This window comes from Lissotriton vulgaris, chromosome 1_2, assembly GCF_964263255.1.
Source record: "Lissotriton vulgaris chromosome 1_2, aLisVul1.2, whole genome shotgun sequence".
NCBI classification, from domain to species: Eukaryota; Metazoa; Chordata; class Amphibia; order Caudata; family Salamandridae; genus Lissotriton; species Lissotriton vulgaris.
The window spans coordinates 52,383,364-52,409,333 of record NC_141686.1 but is presented as its reverse complement, the minus strand read 5'-3'; the positions used below and the strand labels follow the sequence as shown (position 1 = coordinate 52,409,333).

The 25,970-nt window shown below is 41.3% G+C and overlaps 1 protein-coding gene across 2 annotated transcripts in view; it reads left to right on the top strand.

Moving 5' to 3' along the window:
* Nucleotides 1–25,970, top strand: part of CCDC91 (coiled-coil domain containing 91) — a 1,919,235-nt gene that overhangs the window by 27,103 nt on the left and 1,866,162 nt on the right. The gene's annotated exons all lie outside the window — the stretch shown is intronic.

Below are 25,970 nucleotides of genomic sequence, written 5' to 3'. Positions count from 1 at the left end.
GCAAGTCATATAGAAGCAAAAAGATACATAAATTCATATAGCTTAAATCTAATTTCAAAGTTTCAAACGCAGCAATAAAGAAGGATCAGTTCTCAACACCTCTTGAATGAATAAATATATATATGTACATTTTAAAATACGGCTTTCTCAGTGGGATCATTATTGAGTACAACAATATAACTGGTATATACAGAGATCAGTAAAAAACTGATAATCCTCTGCCAGAAGGTCCATTGGTCAAACTAGAAGACCAAAATTTAACATATATAAAAACTCATGTTAAAATTCATTACAATCAATGAATATAATACCCATAATATAAAACCTAAATTCATATATATACACATACACATTCAATTTGCATTAGAAGACCATGATTAATTAAGGGTAAACATCTCATAAATATAAGTTAGAACAAAGGGGATAGGAACCTGATGTTGAGCCCAACATCAGATATACACAATTCGATATTTATATATAACCCAACACTGCTGGTATAATCATAGAAAATGGACCAAATCTTCCCCTGTATTGAGACCATTAGGTATCTTCGTATTAAGTCTAACTATGTATTGACTCTCTAACTGGCGGAGTTTCTTCTCTCTGTCTACACCCCTTATTGATTTCGGCACAGAGTCAATTACATAGTATTTCAGGTCCTCTAATTTGTTTTGGTGCACGAGTTTAAAGTGACGGGCAACCGGATAAGATGGATCAGAATTCACGATTGCCCGCAAGTGCTGGAGGATCCTATTGAATACAGGGAGTTTGGTACTACTGATATATAAAAGATGACAAGTACATTCTAAAACATATACCGCGCAGTTAGTTTTACAGGTGCAGTGTCCATTAATCTTATTCAATGAACCTGAAAAGGGATCCAAAAAAGACTGTTTATTTATTCCGAACTTGCATGCACGACAAGAAGAATTTACAAAGCCCCTCTTGTCAGTCAGCCAATTTCTTTTATCAATCACTTCAGGATTAGTTTTAACTAATGCATCTCGGTGCAGATGGTGCTCTTCTAAAAGTGATGGTGGGCTGATTGAGAAGTTCCGGCGATAAAGTAATGTCAGTGTGTAAGATGGACCAATGCTTACTGATAATTTTCCTTATGGCCTGCTCTTGACTACAAAAAGTAGTGATTAACCTTACCGGTGGTGGAACGGTTATTTCAGCAGGATTCACATCAGTTACTTCGCTAGCCTCTAATGGAACAACAATATTATTCAGTTTATCAAGAGCCATTGCTGATCTTTAGCATTATATCCTCTATTGAAGAATCTTTCTCTAGATTCGTTCAAACAGATGTCTAAATCCTCTTTCCTATTGGGAGAAGGGTAAAGGCCGAGGGAACGGACAAGATGGTGGGCCAGGGTCAGGAGAAAAAAGCTGCTGAGAGCAGCAGCAAAATGGCGGCCAGGACAAAAGAAAAATAAATAAATAAAGAAGTCCATGAATAGAAGAGCAGAGGGGGGCAGCCACAGGAGCAAGGAGGGGAAGGGGATTGGGGGACCACCGAAACCAAGACGAGTCAATTAGATGGGCAAACGCTATGGGGCCACTGGCCAGCAGAGTCGCCGAGGATGTTCAAAGGCAGTCTCTGGGTCGCAAGGGCAGCAGAGCCCCTCAGACTGCACGCAGCACGCCAAATGTCTGTGGAAGTCCGCGTGGGTGCCAGATGCGCAGTCCAGGAAGGCGCACTCCCTCAGGTTAAGACAGCAAAGAAAAGCCCAGGGGCGTCACGCTGTAGTGTCGAGATTCTCCCCAAAACTACACCCCTGTACCTGGCAATACGGAAAGGCAACAGCAGCGCAGTGGCTGTGAAAATGAAGCGTCCTCATATCGCCTCTTGGTTATTTGGCATCCCTATGCTGAGGGCGAGATGGCTGGAAGTAAAAGTAGCAGAAGGGTGAACGCTGCAATACAGGGCCCACCAGTTGATGCAGAGGTTCAGCAGTGCGTAGATCGATATGGCAGAGTCGGTGGCACCGGTGTTCTGTAGTCGCTGCCATCTTGGAACCAGGCAGGCCACGAGTTAGCGCCATAAGGTGCAGCAGAATAGCGGCAAGAGGGCGGAGGACCAGGGTCCTTGGTGTTAAGTGCCGTCAAGGGTTCCTGGTGTTGGACAAGCTTGCCTTCGGGCAACATCGGCGCGTCTGTGCTGTGGGCAACTTTATGTAGATCTTCGGAGGAGGAAGAGTGATGTTACCTCCTGTGCAGATGGATGATTGGTTTTCTGGTTTGACTTCTTTTTAAAAAAGTTTTATCCGGAAATCAGTTGTCACTCCTGTGCAGATGGATGATGGAACTCCCAGTGATGTCACTTCAAATACATATGGATTTGTAACCAAACTGAAATATTTTGGAGAGGGCCCTCCGTACCCTCTAATTGACAGGTAACAGACGGAGCCTGGCAGTCCATGCTCCCACTCTGGCAGCTAGAGAAGGCAGGGAGGGAGAGCCTTTGAATGAAGGCAGTCAGATGAGAGAGAGAGAGAGAGAGAGGTAGAAGGAACAAAAAGCAAAGCAGCACTTTGTCAGAAAACAAAATGCATGACTGCACTAAGCCTGAATATTTGGATTAGTCATAAATAGTGCCTTAAATGGGCAAGTACTGCATTTCCTTAATACTCAACACATAGTTCCACACCTTCTCCTTGAGGATTCAAACCATTACATGTAAGAGAACTGGCAGATTTGACAGCAAACAGGTTCCCTGTGCAGTCATAAAGTTCCATAACTACAACTACCCATATGCACATGCTATGACAGGCTAAGATCCAGGGCTTAAAATGTTATGCTGGCCTCCCAATGTGACTATACTTGATTAACGGATACCTGGAAGATGGGAAGACTCAGCCATTGGGGCCAGTGTCCAGAGTAAGGCGTTAGCCACCAGTGAAACAGGAATCTAAATTTACCATCTGCCTTTGCATGTTCTACCAAAAGCAAGCTGAAAGCTTACAACTGTGTAGGAGCTTGGCTACCTAAGAGAGTGGGAATTGAAAGAAACTATGAGAAGGCAAGTGGAGTTCCATCACACATAGAAGCAAAAGTAGTTCCAAACTTTAAACCTCAACAGAGTCACATGCTGCAACATGAATTTATCTTTTGAGGTGGACGCTACCACATTTTGGAATAAGTTACCCTCCCATTTACGTCTGATTCAGTCTGAACAAGAGTTCCGCAAGTCTCTGAAAACCTGTCTCTTTAGTCGGAATGAGTAGCCCTTGCGCATTTCCTCGCCCTGCTCTCTGTCTGCTATTGCGCCTGGACACTCCTTTAGGGGTAGCTGCGCGCCTAATAAATGTCTTTATTATTATTATTGTTATCAACTGGTCACAGATATCTTAGGAAACCTGGTCATTATTGAACTAGAAAAAAATCAAACTTTTTTATTGATCTTCCTAATCCCTAATGTAACAATCTTGGGAGACATTGAAACCTTTCACAAAGTCATGCATCTCAAACATTGCTTTGTTAATCACCAGACCACTCTTACTTACCCTTTCTGCAAACCCAAGTGTTCTTTGATGGTATGAGGGGAAGAAGTGACTGTTTTTACATCACAGCTATCATTGTTATCTACTTTAATATACCTAGAGCAATATCATGAAAACTATTGCTTATCCTAGAAACATTAACTATCCCTCTGACTTTGAGTTGGGATTATACAATCTACCAACTGTATTCTTCTCATCACAGAAGGCAATACATGTCAAGCCAAAAATTACAGTTGCCACTGAAAGTGTTTAGGATTCACAGATTTCTGGTAGATCCAAATTAAAACAAAATTCGCAGAATAAAAAATTGGAGTCACAAGGACCAGAAATTAATACAATTTGATGCATTTACATAACTCACCGACCAACCCATATATCAGTGTTCAACTCCTCCCCTCCATTCTATCTTTCGGGTGATCAGCAGTCAACAGTATTGTGTTTGTCACCCTGCATCCTCGCACTCTTTTTAAACCCACTACTTCACCCAATCTATGCTCTGCAATTCTGGTTGCTGGATGTTTCCCAATTTGCTAAATGTCTCCCCTCTCTGCTATCTTTCTTCCTATCTGATATCTGTTTCCCGATCCACTCTGTCATGCATCCTATATAAAATGCTTCATACCCTGGTCGCTCAGTCCTACCACTATCCGCACAAATACACCAATCACACTCTCCCACCACTGTCACACTCTCCTACCCCTGTCCACTCTCTCCCACATTTGTCCACTCTGTTTCACGCCTGTCAACTCGCATTCATGCCTGTTCAGTCTCTCTTATCGTGTCCTATCGCCTTCATACCTGGGCACATAAATATATTTTAAGTTTTTATGGAACACGATAAGAGAATGAGTCAACAGATTTGAGGAAACAAACGTTTTCACTGTGGAGGAGCAGGAGCTGAGCATTTTGGATTACAGCTCTGCCATGTGAAACTTTGGGAATTGTAAAGAAAGATGTTCCAACTTCTAGCTCCTTTGCAAATAATCTAGATCTTAAGCTAGTTCGGCAAGTACTTGGGATTACCGAGACAAGCATCTGAAAACGGTATAGCAAAGTAAAAAGACTGTAACTAGTGGTTATAACTTACATAAAAACAGGATTAATCTAACCACACGAGCGCTAAGGGAAATTAAGAGGATTCATCAAAAGCATATTATCCCATCCTACCCAAAGACCACTAATGAAAAAGAGATGGGGAGAAAAGGTCTAATTCTCCACAGACAATATAAATGGGAATAACAAAACTTCAGAATATCAAGATTTTCTGGTTTCAGAAACATGATATTTACATACACGAAAAAGGGGCAAGCGGTAAATCAAACAAAGGAGAACACCATGATGAGACTAAAAGTAGCTGTGAAGGAATTAATTTATGAAAGTGATGAGATTTCTATCTCCGTATAGCGTTGGACAGATTTTAACAAGAAATGATAACTATGTAACTCTGACATCAAGCTATAATTTTCTTACAGAATATTTATAACCCATTCGCTCTCCAAGCGTAGCTCATATTTCACTAGATACTACTCACATACAGTGGAGTATAAAATCATTATCTAACCATGTGTCAAATTATCCTCTGTAGTAATCCCAGTGAACAGGTTTGGGTGGGGAATGCTCATAAACCATGGGTTTAATTTCCTTGCTCATGTTTCGCTTAGGGGGGTCTAATTAATGAACAGCCTATTTATTGTCAGCATGGAATTCAGAATCCCTGTACTAGTGAATCATGGAGCAATAAAATCCATCAACTCTTGCTAAAGTCACAGAATTTGTGATCTGTTATTAGCGAGTAAAATAACAAGTCAACATCTTTATCAGGTTCCGTACAAACTAGCCCACCAAATATCCCAAAGGTAATTACATTTTCCTCCCATAGAGGGTTAACTGATAGACCTTTAACAGCCATACCATGACCTTCATCCAGTGCTCTGCAGTTAACTTCACATGTGTCAAGCATATAATTCCCCAAACAAGTGCCAGTGTCTGGGACTTTGTCAAGGACCTCAACTTTGTGTTTTCTTTAGTCTGATGGCTTGAGTGCAAACGACTTTTACAGATGTGGATACCACCCTCACAGTGCCACAGGACTCAAGCAAAACCTCCGTGGTAAGGCACAAGTAGGCTAAAACGTGTCTGAGTTTGCTGCATTCCCTTTCAGAGGACACCCAGCATGTCAGTTCAGTTTATATGTTTCTGTAAGTGCAGGATCAAGATTGAATTGCATATATCTATTTTCTGTCTGAAGTGGCATAGTGAGAAAAACAACAATGGACTGGAATGCTCCAAGAGGATTTGCTAGTGACAGACATTTGGAAGCATTGAATCCATCACCTTTGTGTTTTCAATGCGACGTCCTACGTTTTTTGGGTGTGCTCACATATGGGTCCCATCATTAGTGTGTCAAAGGACCCTTTGCGTTCGACTCAGCATCTTTGTGTTTTCTTCAGTGCAATACCTTTAGTGTAATGGGTATCCACAGATGAGGGCCCTGTGTTCTCTGAGCCACAGGACTCAAGCTTTTGGGATGTTTGCGTTTTCTGCAGGATCATTTTCAAATTTGTTAAACATTTTTGTTGGACCCTATTTTACTGGCTATAGAACTCTGCACTATACTCCTGCTAACCAGTGGCAAAGTGCTTGTACTCCTCCTTTCAACATGGTCAAATTGGTATACAGCTATTTTGCATATTTAACATACCTATAAGTTCCTAGTATATATTTTAAAGGTATACCCAGAGCAAGTAAGTTAAATGTCACCCATTGTGCCATCCTCTACAGTGGCACTGCCACCTACAGCCTGTCTGTATAGATTTTATTTGTAAATTTGACTTGTCAAAATAACCCCTCTTGACAAGTCTAAACCTTCCTTCTAAATATTTTTAGGTCACCCTTAAGTTGGCTGTATTGCCCATAAGGCAGTGTGCTTGGTATCTAAAAGTAGGACATGTAGAAGTTTAACGTTAAACATTTCCTTACAGTGATTAGAACCTCAAACTTACTTTTACTGTACCATTGTTTGCTGTTCCATAGGATACCATTCTTAAATATATTGTGTCTCAGTAATAGGGCTAGCTAGAAAAATGCTTACAAACATTTTATTGAAGTTATTAAAACTCAAATTCAATTGTGAAGTTAGCTTTTTGTTTTCTAAATATTACAGAAAAAGTAACTTGAGAAAATTACCTTTTCCCTTCCTGAACTCACAGGAAGCTTAATCTGCATTTTACTCTCCCACGTTGGCCAGCCAGTTTTTAAAGATTTAAATTGGTGTGAACTGGCCAGAGTAGCAAAAATAGGCTGACCTGAATGGGATCTAGGAGGATACTTTTTGACATTAAAGTGTCAAGTCCTACTTTAATGTAACATCCTGCTTCACAATGCTGGTGTGGTTTTTGTTTGTATTTTGTCCAACGAGGCAACACTGTGATCCTCGAAACCTGGGTATGATCATTCTAGTCACTTGTCGTTCTGTCAGAATGCCTTTAACATCTCCTTATACATTTTTTGCGTAGAGGCTGCATAACGTTTGTCTGTTCCTTATAAATTATTATTTATGACCAGATAACAGCAGGTGGCATTTTGTGCTTTTAGGCGCTAGACTTACCTAAAATCTTAAAAATTGCATATCCAATCATTCATCAAAATTTGCTCTATTTTTCTAAATTGGTTTGGGATTTTTCTTGTTTTGTGTTTTCACATTAGTAATTTTGTGTGACTTTTTGTTTTTCATCCTGACAAGGCTTGTGGCTGTTGCTTTAGAATGGCTCGCACCCTCTTCAACCAACAACCCAATTCCTCCCATGCTTCATCTTGGTATCATGTTTATCAATATTGCAGAAAACTCAACATCACCCCTCTCCCATGTGTTGGTGCTCCTGTCTGCACGTTCCTTTCATGTGTTCCTTCCTCTCTCCAGCCCCGCCTTATTCCTTTTCTCTTACTCCTCCCTTGTACTGCCCTCTCTCTTTCGGTGCAACTTGCCATCAGTGCTGCATACATTAAAGGTGTTGTATTATTAAGGTTCCATTTCTTTCGTCACAGTCCTGTTTTTTCGTTTTTTTGTAAATAGAGGTTGGTTAGCAAAGATATGTTCATAGCAGCCCTCCACTTCTTTCTGTAATAGACTCGAAAGAAGCCACAGCAGCTAAAGGGCCACTCCTTGGTTATAGACCCTCCCTTTAGGTCTACATCTAGTATTCTTAGCCTTTAACAGCTCCTGCAGCATTCGGCAGCAGGATAAAGTCCTTTTGTCCCCGTCTTCTGCTCGTTCATTTAACATCCTAGTAAATACTTTAAAATATTTATTTTCGAATGACACCAAACAAACAAGGACAGCGAGTGGTTACCTATCTGGGACGTATGCCCAGTCTCCAAGCGCCTTCCTAGAAAATCTCAATGAAAAGCCTGTTTTGTTCCATTTCATAACCTATATGTTCTACCATAAGCTCCTGACCTCATTCGGACTTCACCCGAAATGAAGTACTGACACAGCAACTCTCTAGGTGCTTGATGCAGTGGCAGCTCCTCAATGAGGGCACCAGGGATGTGCCTTCCTTACTTGCTTTTTTATGAAGTTGATTAAAAAATATGCCCATATAGCTTTGTATGTGAATGATTTATAGATAGCATGGAAACTACTAATTCATTCACTTGCTTTCAGCTTTCAGGATGTCTGTGGTCATGCATGCTCGTAGCGATGAGCAACCGGCTACAACCAATCAATCCGCATTTGGCGGGTTGATCATTCCACAGTCCTGAAGTCTGTGGAGTGATCAGCCTGACGAAGACATGACATTTAGTGCTGAACTCTGCCTCCAGTTGACGTGTCTGTAAAGTTATGTCCATCAGGGCCTGGAGCTACTCCACCTCACCCTGTGACTAGACAAAAAGAAAGGGTGCTGTTAGAGACTGCAGGCTGAAAAATTAGCCCTGGAACCTGCACACCGTATCAGCACAAGGTTTGTGGAAACAGTGTGGAGGATCCAGTTCCCAGTGTACCACTTTGACTGGACCCTGCTCCGGCATGTGCAGGTTCACCACATCTCTTCAGCTTTCAGTCAGCTTCATAGAGTAGCCCTGACTTTGAGCCCAAGACCATGTAAGCTCTGTTAGAGGCAGATGGAGAAAGAAAAAACCTTCCCTCTATGGTGCCTGATACCTGAATAAAATGTAAATGTGTATTTTACGACTAAACAGGCAGCCACTAGTGCAGTTACCTTCAAGAGAACAGGATCATGATTTGAATGGTGCAGCAGGTGCAGTAGGATCGGGCCCACAAGTTGTTAGAATGCCCCTAAGCTCATAATATTGCTATAGTTGACTACTATACAGGCAGTCACAATTGCAGTTACCTTGCAGTTGAAAGGGACTTGATTTGAATGGTGCAGCAGGTGCAGTAGCACCGTGGCCAAAATCTGTAGGGACCCCATTAAACCCAGATTATTGATACAATTTAAAACTAAGGCAGTCACAAGTGGAGTTACCTTGCAGACAATGGGGTCATTGTTTCAATGGTGCAGCAGGTGCAGTGACACCAGGAGCAAAAGCTTTAGGCTCCCCACTAAACACCTAAAATGTCTATATTCTACTAATAAATAAGCAGTCACAAATACAGTTAACGTGCAGGCACGAGGGTCATGATTTCAATGGCGCAGCAGGTGTAGTGACACTGGAGCCCAAAGTTCTAGAATCTCCTTTAAAACACTCAATATTTCAATATTTTACTACTAACCAGGCAGTCACAAGTGCAATCATCTTAAAGGCAATAGGGGCAACATTTGAATGGTGCAGCAGGTGCAGTGGCACCGGGCCCAAAAGGTGTCAGAACTCCTTTAAACACATACTATTTCTATTACATCGATTAATTCTATTATTTCCCTCTTTAATTTTTCAAAGTTTTGCTAATACTTACCCACACTATACCCCTAGTAACAGCACAATATATTGCATTTTTGCACATAAACAAGCCATAACACTTTAACAGACGTTATGTAACTTATATTGTACAACTACTCAGCAAGCGACAACTTATAACAAAACAGCTTAATATTAATCACAAAGGCGAAACCTAATGCATTTACCAATGCTTGTTTAACTTATTTCCTCCCTTCCCTGTTTTTTTCTCACCAACCTCCCACCCTCCCCTCATGGTTTCCTAACCACCCCCACACCCTGTCTCTGTTTTGTCTCCCCATTCCGACAGAAGGAATAAAGCTCTATTAAACAGCTAGCATCAGCTGCTTTATAGACCTTTTTTAAATCATCCCATTATCCACCTCCAACCACTCCCCCAGTTAACTACCCCCACCGGATTGCCAAAGCCAATAGCCTGCCCATGGGCGAGACCTATTGGCTTTGCCTATGCTTGTTTTAAATTCTACACAAAACAAGTAGATATGTTTCTTTGCGTGTCGGAGGTAATCTGTCCGGCTTTAAGAGACCCTTCAGACATCACAACCTTCAAAAACTTTCTAGAAAGGCTAATGAACTAGATGTGTTCATTCTCTGTGAAACTCAACCATACAAAACACAAATATCTCCTCTTTTATAAGAAAAAATGTTTACTGCTGGCCTGAATATGGATGGAGGGTCTTTCACATTTAGGTATTCTGCGTAATAGTGGAAATCCATGTGCTTTACATTTTTAAAAATCCTAACATTGCTGCACATATATAAAAACTCACTGATTTTGTTCACCTACATCTCATTAGAAAATGGATACATAAAGTCCTCCTCATGACTCTAAATGCTGTGCACATATCAACAACAGCAATTGAATCTTTGCTGGTATTTTGTAGTTTATTGTGTTTCCCCATTACTCATATGAGCTTAAGTTTGAAGCACTGATAGTGACTGATGTTGTAATAGAATGGTTGTGTGGAATTCCTTCAGCAGAAGGCCCATGACATATTGTTTGGGGTCAAGGACAAGTTTTTATGTTTATTTTTTCCTTGGGCCAAGCAGGCCAAGCACCCTGCCTTTGGCTGTCAGTTTACAGTACCACATTATGGATCAGGAAAAGGCATTGTCTGCAGTTAAGAAAACATTTGCATCCATTAATTATTGCTGTTTGAACTTGTATTTATGGTTTATTAATTCAAAACCTTTATTATTAGGGTGAGGTTCAAACTGCACTTCTGACAGTGTTTCCAATATAAAAATGTGTACACATGTTTGCAAAGTTTAACAATATGAGGCTATGTATAAGTGCAAATATATATGCAAAAGCTTGAAAGCAAGATTGATGATTCTTTGCTTTCAAAATAAAATATTTATTTAAACAAATACAACTAAGAAAAAAATGTATTGCTAAACTACTGTGAAATTTTAGGTACTGATTCTTTAAAGCATTATTTAGTAAAATATTTTGATGCGTGCTAGTATTTCCCAAAAATATTCATAATGGAGAATCAGTGTAACCAGTTTCAACAAAATCATAGGAAACATGAAAATAAACAAGCCAATAGTTATGACATTGGTGATCAGCATTCTGACATAGTTTTTGTAAAACTTTATTGTTGTGGAAGCTGCGGGACCCTCATCATTGTAACAAACATTGGCAAAAGCAAAAAACTAAATTTTGGTCTAAAAAATCACACATTGCTGCAGTAGTTCCCTGGAACTGAACACAACTATTTTGCTTGCTAATATGTTGTGAAAGAGCAGAAAGCTGCCACTCACAGTAAGGCCAGCTGGTACATAGAGAGAGAGAGAGAATTTTAATAAAAACAAAAGGTCTTGGTTAAAACTGGACCTAAACAGGGGCCTAATTCTTAATGAAAGTCACAACAGTGGACTCGCATTACTGCAGATTTATGGATTTCATTAATACACAAAAATGTACAGAAGTAGGTCAGGAAATCGTACTCTTAGAAAATATTTGTGAACTGCAATTTAGCACGAGCAAATACTCATGTGTATATTTGCTCATGTGAAAATTTGTTTAAAAGTAAGAAATTCACTTTCCCACCAACCACTTTTTTCCCCAACCCTGGAAGAAGTTTTACTTATGACTTGGTAAGGAGTAAAATGCTAACATTTCTCTGTATGGTAAAATATAAGGGACAATACTAATGAACACCCCCAAAACATGCAACTTAGTAGGTATGCATAGAGTCAAAAGTGCATTCCAACCATGGAGAACTATAGCTTACCGCTACGTCTAGCCCTAGTATGTAGATCATTGGAAACTTAGCAACTTTTGGGAATTGCTAGTATTCAAACCCTATTATGGTATGAGCTCTGGCATAATCATAGAGCGAGAGAGAGAAAGGGAGATAAAAATGAATATTGGTGAAAGCTGTAGCTAGAGGACAGGATAGGATGTAGCCATGCAAAGAGCTTTGTATGTGATGTTCTACTTAAAGGTCTAACATGTAAATAAAATGTATCCTCGTATACCTGACTGGCTCCTCACTCATCTTTAAAGATGATCAAAATAGATTATAGCACCGCATTTTAAAACCATTCACTGATTCCCTAGTGAAACCGAAATTGATTTTGAAATAGTTTCAATCACTTTCCGTCAACCTTCTGAGCTATTCACCTGCCCTTCCCAGATATTTAAGCAACTAAAACAACCCATGCCTACTCTTTGAAATACAAAAATATTTTTTTTTAAAACCCAGAAAACAAGGAATAGCACATTCTCCTGATAAGCCCACTGAACATGAAAACACCTACCTGGAGAAATAAGTTTGACACAACTTATCATTTCGAAAAACATTGAAAACTCACCGTTATATGCTCTGCCTTCATTAACTGACTGACTGTCTTCACCTCTTCTCTCCATAACACCTTTCAGAGGCTATGTGCTCATCCTCGCTAGTTGTCTTTTATACTTCTTGGTAGATTTTAACTGATCCACTGCAGTTATATCCACATAAATTACATAGCCCCAGAAAATCAAGTACTTGAGCAATCCTTTCCTCTGTTAGGTTTATTCTAGCTCTTATTTAGTAGAACGTAATTTTCATTATCTATTTTTTTCAGTGCTCCTCAGCCTTTCATTGTAATAGAGATTAATTGTGCTCATAAACCTAATTTAAAATAAACTTCCCGCTGTATAGTTTGTTTGATTGAAGGCAATTTTATAATTAGTTTTGCTGTGCGTTTTCAGAGTAGCTTGGTATGATTGATATGGGCTTCCGATTTAGTTTAGGACTGATGTATCATGATACATCATATTATGAAGTGCCCGGAGCCAAGGAGCTTCAATTAGCAAATGTCTTTCCATAATCTTTTACAAGTAATTAAGTTGCATTTTATAAACTCTTCAAATAGATGCCCAGTTTTAGGAGGATTTATTTGATTTCAGGAATTGTAGGCTAAAAGTCACATGGATGGGTAATCTGAGCATGCAAGATTGCCTTTATCAAAGCATGTGCAAGTCTATTGCCATACACTTTCCCCTTTGATTTGTCTTATGAAGAAAGTTGCTGATAAGGTCCTGTAAGTAAAATCCTGGTTATTGTTCTCTTTTCTTTGCTACTGTTGGTATTATTGGACCAAATTGTAGATAATACGCAACACCTCGTCCAAATTACTAAAATTACTTTAACATCCTTCAGTCTGTCTTATGTGGAAAGTGTTTTAGAATTTTAGCTGAAAATCTTCAATTTTTTCCATATTCAAGGTCTCATTTCCACCAGACCCCCATTTCCCGCATCTCTCTTTAGAGGTGGGAGACTGCTGACTGGCACCTGTCGGTCTGCGATCGTACAAATCCTATGCTCAGCGGATCCTCAATTCATCTGCAGAGCAGTCAGATTTATTGCCAATTTTGAGAAAAAGCGAGGGCTATTGGCAAAGACTTGAACCTGCAACATGAACTCTTTATCTATGTGGCTGAGCCTTGGTCCTTGACAAGTTTATCCTGAAGTTCGAATGATATCTTAATTTTATAAATTTTATCTTTCATATAGCAGTGTTAACTCCCTGCTTTTTAAATATTGTGGTATTTTAAAGACTGGCAACAGTGAGTCCCCAACAGTGCTCATTCATTTAGATCTGCTACTATAGTGCATCAGAAACTCCTCCCTATTTACGGTAGACCTACCAGTGTAAATTCTCCCTTTGTGGATGCTCCGTACCAGTCATGGTAGTCTGGGCAAAGGATATCGACATCGACCCTGAACGCCTCCCTTTTAAACTACTTTTTCTATATTTTCTAGATTAAAGCATCCTTCAAGAATACTGTCCAGACGCTGATAGAATTCCCAAAAATTTTGTAAATCGTATTTAAAAAAAAAATTGTATTGTATCTCATTTGCATTTGATGCATCACTTAATGTTTGAGTAACATTTTTGCTTCAGATTCGGATAAACCTTGGGGATGTGCAAAATTAGTCTAATTTTATTTCATGCAGTTACGCAAAATGTTGAGAAAAAAAGCCACCAATTACTGTTATATTTTAGCACAAAATAGGTCCTAGCGTTAATTTTTGATGCAAGGATGCATTTCATGCAAATAGCTTGAAAAACATATTTGCCACGAACAACAGCTGCTCGTGATTTGGTTTTTTGCATTGCTCCCATTCTATAATTTTACCACGAATCACAGAATATTGCGCAATTTGGCACAGTGGTAGAATTTTGGGAATTGTCACAAGCATGAAAAAAAATCCCCAAAATATGTGAATTACACAGGCGTGTAAACGTTCGCCCACGCCTAATAAACATATTGCACTTTTGTTATGAAAGATTATTTTAACCTTCTTGGATATACATTCATATTGTTTCCACTTCTTTCCTAAAGCCCTAAAGAATTCTAAGTTTTAACTGATAATCTTGTGTTACCTTACTATTCAGCTTCATTTTGTAATAAAATCCACCGGCCTGCATTCATTTTGTCTGATAAGCCAAAGAGGACTCCTTTAGTCTCACCCATTATACAGTGATGTTACCAATCTCTTACACTGTCTGTTGAACACTGTTTGCACCTAAAATGAGAACTCTATGCATAAATCTAAATAGTATAAATGTTCTACTTCTTCATGGTTGTTTATTTCAGCAGCCTGATATTAAAGCCGTTTCATTTTCAGGCATGATTATGTAGCTTCGGACACATACATTCAGATAGTTTTGCTTCTCTGTTCCTAGGTTTTCAAAATTATTCACCTTCCTCCACTGATCAATATCAGCAAATCCTAGTGTTTTAGACTCCTCTTCATCTTGTTCTGTGTAAATGCTGTCCGTCTTTGGCCAGATGTATGAAACCATTTTGCAGTAGCAAACCATGCAGTTCACAAAATGAAAGGGTTTGTGAATGGAGAATGTTTTTGTTGTTGTTCAGTATATCGAGTTTAGTGACCAATACTAAATCACAATTATGAAGAGGCATAAAAAAGGCGTTCCTTCCTAATGGTAAATAAACATTATTTGTGTACATGGTTTGTGACCGAAATTAAAATTGCAAACCGTTGACTATTTACCGACTGCTCAAAGAATTTAGTAACTTATTTGCAAATGATGTTCCCCTTTGAGAAGCGTGTCAGATAATCTTGGAAAGAGGAGGCAGCCTCCTCCCACATTTATCTTTTCAAATGGGAAACAATTTTTGTTTAAAGCTGCACTGGTTCTTTTATGGAAAAATAGCTTCCAGTTTCAAAATACAAACAGTGGAATGGTGATATGCTTTTCCTTGCAGGCCACCATCTCTGTTTTTGCCCCCAATTACGTGTTGTCACAAACATTCATTAGGCCGGGTCATCCTGTGATTAGAGATTTTGCAACTGAAGCTATTAATACATTGATTGGTAGCATTGCAAAATCTGAGAACGGTCGGTGCGCAATTTAGGCAATTTTTGAGACCTGCCTGCAATGTGGACCATAGTTCCTCTCCTCTAGTTCCCACTGCTGTATAGAAGTCTGCTCCAAGGTCTCATGTGTTACTTCATGTTGTACACTATTCAAATATGCTTTCTTCCATTATTAAGGTGTCTTAGTATTTTTGGGCCATGTTGACTGGGTTTTGCAGCAAATCTGTATTTGTATTACAAACAATGGTATGCAACAGAGAACATCCTATAGGAAGTGGTTGTTTTCCATAAGTCTTTGTTTGCTACATGTTTCTAGAGAAATGTATGTAAATAAAATGAATAACTCAACTGAAAATGAAACCACCCTAGAAGAGTGGGGATTTACACTTAAACATCCCAATTGCCTCAAATGAACCAGAGTGTGTTTTTTAGGTTGTTATGTATTGTGTGAAAAACTATACTTGTATAGCTGTGAGCTATTGTGATTTGGAGTGGTGGGAACTGTTAGAAATGGGGGTCTCACGTTGGCAGAGGCAGGTACCTTTGTCCAAGTAGGGATCCTTCTTCCTAGTTAGGAAAAGGGAGTTACACACCTAAAATAACCCCTGCTCACCCCATGGTAGCTTGGCACGAGCAGTCAGGCTTATTCTAGAGGGAGTGTGTAAAGCATTTGCTCAGAACCAACAGTACAGTGAAAACACTACAAATGGACACCATACCAGTTTTAGAAAAATATCCAATATTTTATATATTTAAAACAAGACCAAAACAATGAAAATCCACAAAACGTTATTTCAAAATGTGTATTCCGCAAGAATACTTGAAAATCAAAGTTTGTTTGAGTCGGTCGCTCAGACTGGGGCTACCGTGATGCTGAAAACAGAGTATAACAGTTCCAGCCGACAGCGTCGGTACGAGCCAGGTAAAGTGTGAACAGACTCTATCAGTACCATACTCGTTGCGGCTGATACGGAGGTGCGAGCCGGTTTTGGCAACTGTTGCGGTTGCGTTGCAAAAAGGAAGCAGTGAAGGGCGCGGTGTCCGTTCGATGCGGTGCAGGCATTCGCTCGGTGACGATCGTCCAGACGGCGTTGATGAGACCATGCCTTAAGGTGCAGGGCGAGACGGTGTTCGATGCGGTACTGCCAGGTTGCAGTTCAGGCGACAGTGGCGGTTGGTGGGAATTGGCTTCGGTGGGCCCAGACTGCTGTGTGGGACAAGGTGATGCATCGAGAAATGTTACGAGCAGTGCCCCTAGCCACAATGTTGTCACAGGTTTTGAAGCCAGCAGCTGCGACAACGTCCGTGAGACCAGGATGGTGAAGTGAAGCGAGGCAGTGCAGATTGCGCTGCCCACAGGCCACGGTCCAAGCAGCGCTCGGTGGCGCCAGCGGCGATCGTTGTGAGACCAGGGTTGCGGTGCAAGATGCGGATGGTGCCTTCTGCGGTGCCGCCAAGACATAGAGCCAGTGACGGAGTCGGCGACGGAATCGGTTGCAGTTCCCTTCTCTGAGGCAACTGAAGCTCTGATTCAATCCCTTGGAGATACTCAGCAAAAGTAGAGAAAGTTCAGTCCAGTCCTTTAAACTGCCCAAGGTAGAAGCAGCAACTGCAGGCCAACCCAACAAAGCAACAACTCAGCAAAGGGGCAGTACTCCTCCTGGCAGCTCTTCCAGCTCTCCTCCTTGGCAGGTTCTTTGATTCCAGCGAGTTCTAAAGTTTTGGGCTCAACTTTTATAGCCCAAAATCCTTTGTTCTCTCAGGCACAGAGTGCCTGTCCCCAGCCAGAACCAGTTCTGTCCTCTCTGGTGCAGCTTCCTGGCAGGAGGTGAAGACTGCATTGTCAGAGGCATACCAGGCCCATTCGGGTGAAAGGAAATCTCCTCCCCCCTTTCTCTAAATTAAGCCCAGGTCTAATCAGCCCTCCCTGACCCAGCTAGACTGTCTAGAGCCACTGCTCCTCGCCAGCCGCTGTCATCCCAAAACCAGACAGTTAATCCACAAACCCAGCAGAGGCTTACGGGATGGCTGAGCAAGAAAATACCTACTTTCTAAAAGTGGTATTTTCAAAACGCAGAATGTAAAAATCACCTTCACTAAAAGATGCATCGTTAGAGTTCAGGCATATCTAACTTTATTTCTCCACCTTTTCCCAGGGCCAGTTACGTGTATAAGATGTTATGAACAAACTCCCCATTCTGTCCTATGGGAACAGGCAGCCTTGCAATGGTGAAAAACTAAATACACTGTAATTTACCACCAGGACATGTCACACACCTCAGTACATGTCCTAACTTTAACTTACACAGCACCCTACCACAGGGGCACCTTGGGCTACCTTAGGGGTGCCTGACATGCAGAAAAAGGGAAAGTTGGGGCCTGACAAGTGAGTACACTTGCTAGGTCAAGTTGGCAGATTCAAACTGCGCACAGACTCTGCGGTGGCAGGTCTGAGTTACCTTTTTAGGGTTACTTCTGTGGGTGGCACAACCAGTGCTGCAAGCCCACTAGTAGCATTTAAGTTACCAGCCCTGGCACTCTCAGTACACTTTACTAGGTACTTCACAAGTAAATCAAACATGGCAATCATGGAAACATCAATCCATAACATAATTTACAACAGGAACACTTGCACTTTAACACTGAAACAGCAGTGAGAAAGTGTGCAGAGGCACTAACCCAGCAAAAACAGAGTCCAAACCGGGAGGTCCGAAAGCAAGAAGAAAGGGGAAACACGCCAATAAAATTGTCAAGTCTAAAAGGAACCAACACATTGACACCTAAATTGGGTGCTATATTGTTTGTGTGCTTGGGGTGACAGCATATGTTACAAGCCTCATGACATTAAATCGTGTTAGCAATGCTGGGGTGTGCCATGGTTAGATTCAGTAGCCACTGCTCCTCTTCAGCCCCTGTCATCCCAAAACCAGACAGCCAATCCACAAACCCAGCAGAGGCCTACTGGATGGCTGAGCAAGAAAATACCTACTTTCTAAAAGTGGTATTTTCAAACACAGAATGTAAAAAATCACCTCCACTAAAAGATGCATAGTTAGATTCTGAGTTCAAGCATACTAAACTTTATTTCTCTACCTTGTCCCCAGGGCCAGTTATGTTTATTAGATATTATAAACAAACTTCCCATTCTGTCGTATGGGAACAGGCAGCCTTGCAATGGTGAAAATCAAAATACTCTGTAACTCACCACCAGGACATGTTACACACCTCAGTACATGACCTACCTTTAACTTACGCAGAACCCTGCCACAGGGGTACCCTGGGCTACCTTAGGGGTGCCTGACATGTAGAAAAAGGGAAGGTTGGGCACTGATACGTGGGTACACTTGCTTGGTCAAGTTGGCAGACCCAAACTGAGCACAGACTCTGCGGTGGCAGGTCTGAGTTACCTTTTCACGGCTACTTCTGTGGGTGGCACAACCAGTGCTGCAAGCCCACTAGTAGCATTTCATTTACCAACCCTGGCACGCTCAGTGCACTTTACTAGGGACTTCACCAGTAAATCAAACATGCCAATCATAGAAACACCAATCAATAACATAATTTACAACAGGAGCACCTGCACTTTAACACTGAACAGCAGTGAGAAAGTGTGCAGAGGCACTAAACCAGCAAAAACAGAGTCAAAACCGGAAGGTCAGAAAGCAGAAAGACAAAGGAAACATGCCAAAAGAGGCCATATCTAACAGGAACCAACACATTGACACGTAAATTGCATTTGGTGCTATATTGTTTGAGTGTGCTTGGGGTGTCAGCATATGTTAAAAGCCTGATGACATTAAATCGTGTTAGCAATGCTGAGGTGTGCCATGGTTAGATGCAGGAGTAAATTGTTTGCGTATTGGGTCTTGTGCAAAATCTTTCATTTTCTTGATTGATATTCTTCTAGAACCTAGGGCATGGAAAGGCATAACTTAAGAAAGGTGGTGTTTTCATCTTAGAATTTAAGAGTCCTGCTCTCTGCTTTCGCCTCAAGATTAGGTAATTAGTTATGGTACGATTGTGCAGAAAGTGATATCTAAAAGATCATTGAGTGCACAAGCCTGGTGGGAAACTGAAGACCTGCCCTTCGCAGAGAACTATAACCTGAAATTATTTTATGGAACACAGCTGCCCTACACTTATTCCAGTAATGCTAGCCTTACAGCGAGATTCCTTAAAGACCTTATGCAGCCAAAATAATTATAAAGTGCACACATTTCTTGTCTCAATAAGAGCAGCAGGTCTTTTCCCTTCAGTATTTGGAGTAAATGTTGCGAACCCAAAAAGACTCCTAGTTGAATAAAAACCAAATTAGGGAAGGTAGTTGTTCAGATCCACACTTTCATTGCAGCCTTAGCGTTTAACATACCTCTCAATGCATTTCCAATTAATATGATACTTGTGTTTTCTGATATTCTTTGGGGTGTGGAGTAGCATTCAAACTTAGGAACTGCAGAACAATTTTTGCGTCACTTGTCGCCTCAACATCCTGTGATTCTGAACAAATCACATAATTTCCCTGTGCCAGCCCAAAAAAAAAAGAATGTGTTCTTGTGCAGGCTTTGAACAATCTACTCGCCCACTCCCATGGGCGAGGCTGATTTTCCTATAGCGAGTCTGATTTGATCAGGTCAAGCTGTTTTTAGGACCTACTGGTCAGTTCTGACAAGTGAACTTGAGCTGCAAAGGAATAAGTATTCTGTTCATATAGAAAGTGAATGAGTAATAAAGTTGTCTTGAATCTTGTTTTTATCTTTACACATTTGCTGTCGATTCAAGGACAGAGGTCAAATGTCAGTTTGTCTTTCTACTAATTGCTGCTTATCTTTTCCTGGAAAATAGTGTTTTGTTTTCTTTCTCTTACTATAGTTAGAAGATTTTGTAAAGTGAGCTGTCTGACAATCTGTGGGAAATAAAAGGCTGTAGGATGTCAGTTTTAACCCACATTATTTAAATAAAAAAGGGCAAAACAAATCAGAACACTCTACTTCGTGATGTGCAAATGACAAATATTTGCAGAAACTCGAATTCCTAACATTATTGTTTGTACACTATATAATTTTATCGTAAAAACCTCATGTCGCTTGAAAATTCTGTGGCTATTTCAATGGAAAAGGTGCTAGTTGTTAATGAAAGTGTGCTACCAGTTCATGCTTTAGGTACATATTTATTAAAAGTTCTAGTTTTAGTTTGAGAAACATTCTTGTCCCCGCCCTGATGACAGTGCTGTTAATGAACTAAGAAGCAAGACAGGGATCATATGTATCTTATATGCAGCTAGATTTGTATTATATATATATATATATAACAACAGTTTAGTCTATTAAATCAAACAAAAGAGTTTTTGTACAGCAGACCTCCTGTGCTATCATGTGATAATGAAGAAAATGGCGACTCAGTGATATAAAATATTTGCCCAGGATCTCATAATTTGAGACCAGTTTATGGGTCAAGAGCATTACAGTTAGGTCGATTAGAACATTTAAGTCCCTTGACCTGCAGTTCTGGTAACAATTTTATGGTTTTTGGAGCCCTGTTGGATAATGTAACTGGTGCTCATGTAAAGCTGTCCAATACCTTTGGGCTGGGTTTACGCATTATGCAAAAAAAAATATTTTATGTACTCGTACAGAGCTCACTAGATCCTCTTGTTTCTGTAAAAGAGATAGTCCCGCACATGGCTATTCTTGCTACTTTCATTTGTTGTCCTAGTGATTGGTACCTCAAACGGCACCCCCAACCTTCCAATTTAATTATTTTACCTTCCTATAAATGTACTTCTTTAATTTCAAACATTCCTTTTTCTCATCATTTTTTTCCACTTGCTTTGTGCATATGTGTGTACTTGTTTATTTTCATTCTTTTAAACTTCTTTCTTTTTACCTTGGTCTTTCCCACGTTCTTCTTGTGTGTCATTTTATTGTTTTTGGTGCCATGATCATAACTGATGGTATAGGCATCTTCGACAAAATTGTCCAGCACCATTGCATTTTAAGAGTGTTACTTCCTTGTCTGATCTTATTGGTTTGCATCAGCTTCAACTGAAGTGTTGTTGTTAAAATCTTCATTATTCAGGGGTTTGGAGGGTTTACACAATGTGAGTGCCATTTATAGCCTCAGTCGAAGGGAATATGGGGCAACAGACTGTAGACATCTATTGCGATGCCTGTCTGGCCCACTCTCAGAGTATAAGGTTTTGTTGCCCATCATGCGAGACCACTGATAGTTCATTACTGCTACTTCACATTTAAAAAAAATCCTTTGGCTCTCTCCTGATGGTCTTTTTATGTGCTTTGGCAGTAGGGCTTGCCACATCTGCCCTGCTACTTGATAAACAAGCATCTCTTGGTTGAGAAAAGACTGGTGACTGCTGAGAAACTCTCAGAGGGAGTGGTTATTTTCTCTTATTCATGCTCTGTGTGTCTAAAGACATTTGTAGAAGTAGTTTAAACCACACAACAGGATATGAAATGACCCCAGAGCAGGAACATTTACATGTTAACCAGATGAGGAACTGTGTGCACTGAGCATTGATGTAGTTCAGACTGAAAAATGCAAAATCTCCGAGGATGATTATTTAACAGCACTTGATAGAGGGCATATTAGAGTTATCATTGGAGGATTTCCCTCACATGTTGCAGGTAAAGGATTAGGTAGGTGAAGATCAAGAGGCAGCAGGGGCACTGATAAACAATACCACTCGGCATTGTCGACCATGGTAGACATTTGAAATAGGTGTTGCACGCTATTTAGATAATATAAGAAATATCATTATTTGTGCCCATTGTTGCTTAAGGCTTGTTAGCATTTTTGTTAATAAGAATGATTATGTTAAATATGTATTTTGCTTGTCTAGCCAATCTCTATACATTGGCAAACACAGTAACACTAATAGGAGAATCTTTATTAGTATTCACCATCCTCATTAGCCTTCAATAAAAAGAAATGACAGAACCGATCTATTGGGTATTACCATCCCTAGCATTTTCCATACAAATACTGTTGATCAGCGGATACTTAAAAATCACTGAAGATAACTTGGTTGCTTCCAGCCTTAAAAAAATAAAATAATATTATTAGAAGGCTTTCTGTCATCAAAAATGCATGGTTCTGAATAACGGCTTTTGTGCTTTGTCCCCAAAATATGATATAATGCAGCTTAAGTTGCATTGCATACCTGCCAGACTTTTATTTCTCAATACGGATCTGTTATCTTTATTCAGCCTGCTTGATCTGTTCTGAATTTGCCCGGATTCTGAACTGGTACTAACAATTACCACAGAAATATTCTTAGCATTGTGTGCCTGAACAGTGAGTTTTCTGATGAATTTTATAATTTTCAAGATGCTCTTCCACAATCATTCTCAACCAAAATGTGTATGAAGGTAACGGGTCAAAGCTGATGGTGAAAATGTTTAAAGGTAAATGTTTTGCAAAATAAGCTATGTTTTTCTTTTCTGTCAGTGTTTTAAAAAACCCTGCTCGATTTGCCTTTTTATTTTGAGACCAGGCTTAACAGTGCAGCTGTCGCTTCACCTTATGTGATAATGAAAAGAGTTTTCAGAAGAACTACATAGAGGGGCTGGTTTTCCTGAATACAGCTTATGATTCGGTACTACTGTGTACTACCACAGAAAGAGCGCTAAACCTCCAAGAAGCTGTGATCATTGTGTTTTTTTTATTGTTTGTGTTTTATTTCCGTTTGAGAAGGATCACTGGCTCATACGGGAGGGAGGCTACCAATTAGGACACATAAGAGGCACAGCAATGCCATTAAACAACTTGTCGTAGATAACTGGATAATTATGGTGCTTGTAATTTTCTGGTAGCGCACAGATGGAAAAGAGCACAGTCGGCAGGAATCTGTTGTTGTATTGCAGTCTCATCTCTTTCCAACATCCCTTTAATTATTCAACTTCAGAATAAAGTTAGGAGTTTGAGATCAGTACAGGATACTTGACTGTGCTAATCTACATTCATTGTTATATACCTAAACTTGGCACATCTTGAAAGAATGTTTTGTCTTGTTTCTAATTCATAGAGTGAATGCCTTTGTATGATTTCTGGTGTTAAATGTGTTATGCTATGCTGCCTGTAGTTTGAAGTAAAACATGCATTGATGATTTTAGTGAAGGGTGAATGAGATGTGGAGGGGTGCGGGTGAGCTATATGTCAGTTTAGGCAGATCAGTGGTAGTGCAAGGTGAGAGGTGTGCAACATAATCACTGTGCATGGTGTGGTGAGTGAGGTCTCTGTAATATGAGTGTGCGGGCATAAAGCTGCTGAGAGCTGGGTGAAATGGCTTGCTGCAGTGTGCTAGTGTGAGTCAATCAATGAATCATAACATTTGTAAAGCGCACTACTCACCTGTGAGGGTCTCAAGGTGCTGGGGGGAGGGGTGCTGCTACTGCTCGAATAGCCCCCTGAAGGGAAGTAGGTCCTGGGTCTGTCGTAGGAGAATGGGGAGGGTGTTCCAGATTTTGGCGGCGAGGTGGGAGAACGATCTGCCGCCGGTGGTCGCTCAACGGATGCGGGGGACGGTGGCGAGGGCGAGGTCGGTGGAGCGGAGCTGGCGGTTAGGGGTGTAGAAGGTGAGTCGTCTGTTGAGGTATACTGGTCTGGTATTGTGGAGTGCTTTTTGTGGGTGAGTGAGGAGTTTGAAGGTGATCCTCTTTTTGACGGGAAGCCAGTGCAGGTCTTTCAAGTGGGGTGTGATGTGGCTGGTGCGAGGGATGTCGAGGATCAAGCGTGCGGGGGTGTTCTGTATGCGTTGTAGTCGTTTCAGGAGTTTGGCCGAGGCACTTGCGTAGAGGGCTTTTCCATAGTCTAGTCTGCTGCTGACGAGGGCCTAGGTGACCGTTCTTCTTGTTTCGGTGGGGATCACCTGTAGATCTTGCGGAGCATGCCGATGGTGTTGAAGCAGGAGGACGAGACGGCGTCGACTTGCTTGGTCATGGAGAGTGTTGAGTTGAGGATGAACCCTAAGTTGCGTGCGTGGTCGGTGGGTGTTGGTGCTGCTCCCAGTGCAGTCTGCCACCAGGAGTCGTCCCACGCCCAGGGGCTGGAGCCGAGAATGAGGACTTCCGTCTTGTCTGAGTTCAACTTCAGACAGCTGTTCTTCATCCACTCTGCAGCGGCTTTCATTCCTTCTTGGAGGGTGGTTTTGGCGGTGAGGGGATCCTTGGTGAGGGGGTCCTTGGTGATGGAGAGGATCAGCTGGGTGTCGTCGGCGTATGATGTTGAGGTCGTGCAGTCGGGCGACTTTTGCGAGTGGTGCCATGTAGATATTCAACAATGTCGGGCTGAGGGATGATCCTTGGGGTACGCCGCAGATGATCTCGGTGGCTTTGGATCGGAAAGGTGGGAGGCGGACGCTCTGGGTTCTGCTGGAGAGGAAGGAGGTGGTCCAGTCCAGGGCTTTGTCTAGGATCCCTGCGTTTTGGAGGCGTGTGCGTAGGGTGCGGTGGCAGACTGTGTCGAAGGCGGCTGACAGGTCCAGGAGGATGAGGGCTGCGGTTTCGCTATTGTCCAGTAGGGCCCTGATGTCATCGGTGGCAGCAATGAGGGCAGTTTCGGTGCTGTGGTTGCTGTGGAACCCGGACTGGGACAGGTCCAAGATGCTGTTCTCCTCGAGGTAGCGGCCAGTTGTCTTTCTTCTCAATAACCTTTGCTGGGAAAGGGAGCAGGGAGATGGGTTGGAAGTTCTTGAGGTCCTTTGGATCAGTCTTGGGTTTTTTGAGTAGGGCGCTGATCTTGGCGGGCTTCCAGCTCTCCGAGAAGGTCGCGGTCTCAAAGGAGATGTTGATGGCCTTGCGAAGATGAGGTGCAATGGTCTCGCTGGCTTTGTTGAAGATGTTGTGTGGGCATGGGTGTGACGGAGAGCCGGAGTGGCTGATGTTCTTGATTTGTATGGTGTCATCGTCGTTTATGTGGGTAGATAAGGAGCTGGTAATATCTCTCTCTCAGAGGAGTGGAAAGAGAACATTTTTTATACCATCCACTAGAAGGTGTCAAAGGGTAAAAGCAGCTGCTGTTTTTCCATGAACTGCATCCTGCTACATTGTCCAGTAAAACAGCCCTCCTGTGTGTCAAGCAACAGTTGGTGACAAACGTGCTTTCGGTCTCCACAGTCTTTCCTGTTAAACTGCGTTCTTATATGTCGAGTTCGTGTGGGTCTTTTTGGGCAACGTGAGCCCAGATCAGCATCAACTGACTAAGCAGTTATGTATCGGAGACTTTGGATGGGTCTACGATGTAAGACGTTTGAGTCTCTTCAGAGTAATGAGTCTAAGGGTTGCTTTTCTAGAGAGAGTATGAGATTTGTAGCTGTGGGTTGCCATTGACTAAAAAAACAGGAATTCCGTTTGTCTGTCCATTGTGCCTGTTCTATGTATGCCTCTTGGAAGCTACAGCAGTTTGCCATTTCGTAGATTTCGGTCTTTGGAGAAGTGGTTCAGTTACAAAGTGTGATCACTCTACCGAAAATAAATAAATAATGGAAAAAGTTTTAGGGGGGCCGGCGCAGAGTGGGAGGTGGGAAATGTATTAAAACTAAAAGCCGTCAGGAGGAGAGGGGGAAAAAGAAGCACACAAGGGAGAGAACAACACAGAACAAGCAGGAAGCAAGAGCGTGATTTTCCACCGTGAGAGACGATTTAAATAAAACTGAGAACTGCTGCTGAGCAGTGTTTCCCGATTATGG